This window comes from Echinops telfairi, unplaced genomic scaffold, assembly GCF_000313985.2.
Source record: "Echinops telfairi isolate 266 unplaced genomic scaffold, ASM31398v2 ScPeMD7_9;HRSCAF=40, whole genome shotgun sequence".
Lineage (NCBI taxonomy): Eukaryota > Metazoa > Chordata > Mammalia > Afrosoricida > Tenrecidae > Echinops > Echinops telfairi.
The window spans coordinates 32,680,845-32,684,870 of NW_022103906.1; positions in this window are offsets into that span (position 1 = coordinate 32,680,845).

Below are 4,026 nucleotides of genomic sequence, written 5' to 3' on the forward strand. Positions count from 1 at the left end.
ATTGTGTAAAGCGTATTTGTACATCATTTCTCAAAACATTTTCTCTCCATTTAAACCCCCGACATTAGGTCCTCATTTTTCCCCTCCCTCCCCAGACATTCTTAATTGAATGCTTGTCTACATAAAAGTACTGTAACAACGGAAGGAAAAAAATGTTCACCATAAAAATCACCATTTCTTCTTTGAGGGGCCTTTGTCCTTGATATCTGTTCTTACTAAGGCGCAGAGTATAAATCGCTTTGTTTGATGGGGCAGCAGAGAAGATCCCGTCTTTTAAAAAAAATCATTTTATTGGGGGATCATATAACTCTTATCACCAACTATCCATCCAGCCATTGTGTCAAGCACATTTGTCCATTTGTTGCCATCATCATTCTCAAAACATTTGCTTTCTACTTGAGCCCTTGCTGTCAGCTCCTCATTTTCCGCCTCCCTCCCGCCCTGCTCCCCCGTCCCTCAGGAACCCTTGATAATTTATAAATTATTATTTTGTCATATCTTACACTCTCCGATGTCTTGCTTCTCCCACTTCTCCGCTGTCCGTCCACCAGGGAGGACGTTATATGTAGATCCTTTTAAAGACTGTGTTTACAAGAATATGTTCTCCGCATGAGAATAGGAAGGAAACCTGAAATGAAAATGACACAGCAAAGGCCACACATTGAGTAAACTTCTTTAACAAACGATCCAGAAAAATGATGGCTTAAAAAACAGCCAAAATCAAGCCCACAGGCTTAATATGTCTACATGGAAATCAGAAAGGACAACCTGAACATTGAGAATTGGGCAGTGCAAGAATATTCCCATGATTTTTAATTCTTTTAATTTAACACTGAAGTGTTAAATGATTCTCCCTAGACATTTTGTTCCCAAGGATTGATTTGATAAAAAAACATCACTTGATAAAATTTCTCTTTTCTTTCTTATCCAGCTCACTTAGTATTGCTATCTTAATTCCAACAGTCTTCAGCAGCACTGGATTCAAATGCATCGTTTCTTCTCCCATCTTCCTTATTCAGCTTCTTATTATGTTTATGTATTCAACTGAAAGACCCGAAGAAAAATTCAGACCTTGAATTGCAATACTGAAAAATTCAATGGATAAAATATTAAATAGTAAATGAGGAATCAAAAAAGAATGGATGGAATATACAAAGTCACTGTACCCAATAGAACTTGTTGATATTCATTCCTTTCCAGCAGTACTATATGATCGAGGTCCACGGGTACTGAGGGAAGAAGTCCAAGCTACACTGAAGGCACTAGGAAAAACAAGTCTCCCAGAAATTATGGGGTACCAATTAAAATGTTTCCACAAGCTGAGGAAGCCTTGGAAGCATTCACTCATCTATGACATTTGGAAGACAACTACTTGGCCAACTGACTGAAAGAGATCCATATTTATACCCATTCCAAAGAAAGGTGACCTCGCAGAATGTTCAAATTATAGAACAATATCACTGATATCACATGCAAATAAATTTTGCTGAAGATCATTCAAAGACAGTTGGAGCAGTACATGGACAGGGCATGACCAGAGATTCAGACCAGATTTAAAAGGACATGGAATGAGGGAATCAATGCTGATACTAGTTGGATCTTGGCTCAAAGAAGAGAATAGCAGGGGGGAAGAAATTACTTGTGTTTTGGTTACTAGGCTAAGGCTTTCAACTGTGTGCATCATAACAAAGTATGGATAGCACTGAGAAGAAAGGGAAACACAGAAGGCTTGATTGTGTTTATACAAAACCCGTACATGGATCAAGAGACAGTTGTGTGAACAGAACAAGGGAATACTGCATGGTTTGAAATCAAGAATGGTGTGTGCTAGAGTTTATCTTTTCAGCCTATTTATTCCATCTGTAAGCTGAGTACATCATCAAGGAAGCTAAATTATATGAAGATGATAAAGGTGGTATAAGTATTGGAGGACAGCTTATTAACAACCTGTTATATGCAGGTGACACAACCGTGCTTGCTGAACGTGAGGAGGACTTGACGCACTTGCTGAAGAAGATCTACAGCTGCAGCCTTCAATATGGATGACAACTCAACGTACAAAAGATCCAAGTCCTCAGAACGGGACCAATAGGTAATATCATAACCAATGGTGGAAATATTGAAATTGTCAAATATTTTATCTCATTTTGATCCATCACCAATGTTCACAGAAACAGCTTTCAGGCGGGCAAACAACACATTGCCTTGGGTACATCTGCTCCACAAGACCTATGCCAAGTGTTGAAAAGGTAGGAGGTTACTTTGAAGAGTCAAGTTCACCCGACCGAAGCTGTGGTATGTTCAGTTACTTTATATGCTTGTGAACGTCGACCATTGACTGAGGAAGACTGCAGACAAATCATTACATTTTAGTTTTGGTTCTGGCCAAGACTACTGAAAGTATCATGGACTGTCGAAGGGAAGTCCAAAGCTGTCTTAGAAGAGAGAAAACCCGAACACTCCGTGGAAGGAAGGGTGCTGAGGTTCCATTCGTGTATGTTGGATTTATCATCAGGAGAAACCAGGCCCTGGACATGGCATCATACTCGGGGAAGTGCAGGGGCGGAAAGAGAGAAAGGGCTCAAGGAGCTGGGTGGAAATGTTGGCTGCGGCGATGGGCTCAAACACAGGACAATTGCGAGGATGGCCCGGGAGCAGGTAGGGTTTTGTTTGTTTTACATACATAGCATCTAACAACAACAACAACCATTGACTTCAAGCATAATTTGTGCTTCACTCTTCCAATTACATCTCTACCTTAAAAAAAACTCTCTCAAGTGTCTGTCACCATGTCAATAGCATATTTCTGAAACAACTTTTTCAATGGATGTTAGTCTTCATTCATCTTGATTTTGCGTTAGGAATGACCACTTCACATCGACTCAGAAAGCATCTGACTCTTAGGATCGCTGAGAAACTCTTTATCTTCTTCCCACCATCCAGTTAGTGATTTTGTCTCTGCCCAGGTTGTTACAATAGAAAGTGCCCGGGGGGCAGAACTCAGCTTTTGACCTTAGGTGTCCTTGATAGGAGAGTTGAGTGTTAACAACGTCTGTCTCTCTTATATATAGTACCTGTTTTCATGACTGTTTTATCGTTCCTCTTTGACAATTGTAGAGCCAGGTTTTCCTCCGGAGCTCTGGACTGCATTTCCAATTAGTTGTCAACCTCATCTCCTTACCTTGTAATGCTTCTCACTGGAGACGTCACTGAGGCCTCCAGGACCATGAGAATTGGGACCTACAAAGAGACTTTCCTCAAAGTCTGTGATAAACACAAATAGGCCACCCTCTATGATACATCCAACTTCCTTATTGCTATTACGTTGTCTTACTTTTAAAGTAGCTGTATTTAGAACAAATGGTTCTGAGTTAAATATTCAAATTTTATAGAGCACATAAAGAAGAAATGATAGAATACTTGAATTCATATTTATCACTTATATTTTAGTTCTCATTTTCCTACTCTGTAATATAAACTATAATATCCAACATTCCCTGAGTATTTACTAGTATCGGGAATTTTCTAAAACTGTTGCTTGAAGTTACTAACATATCTTTTATAATTGTCTTATAAGGAAAGTCTTGTGATATTCCAAAATGAAATTCAGATAATCTAGGGGAATAGGGTGATTCTATGTGAGTGAGCTCAGAGGAACACCTAAGGAGAGGCTTCTGCCATAAATGCAGATTACATTCCATTTTTTCCCACCTGCGTACTGCTTATCCTACACTGCATTTCAAACTCGTCCAGCCAGTACAACTCAGGAAGCGTACAGGCTCCTTCCTACATTTTCCTCACAGCATGCTTCCTGAAAGAGCATTCACTCTCCCTGGCCCTGGGAATAGCCAGGCATGAATCAGGTAAAAGACCCAAATGTCACGATTAGCAAAATGATTTTTAAGGTATCTTGCCATTGTCTTGTGTCTGTTTAAGCATGGTTTTGTGAGCGTCAGCCACGCAGAATTTTCCTCTTGTAAGTTCCTCCGCCTCTATAAAAAATGTTACTGCAGTTATCTGGTGAAT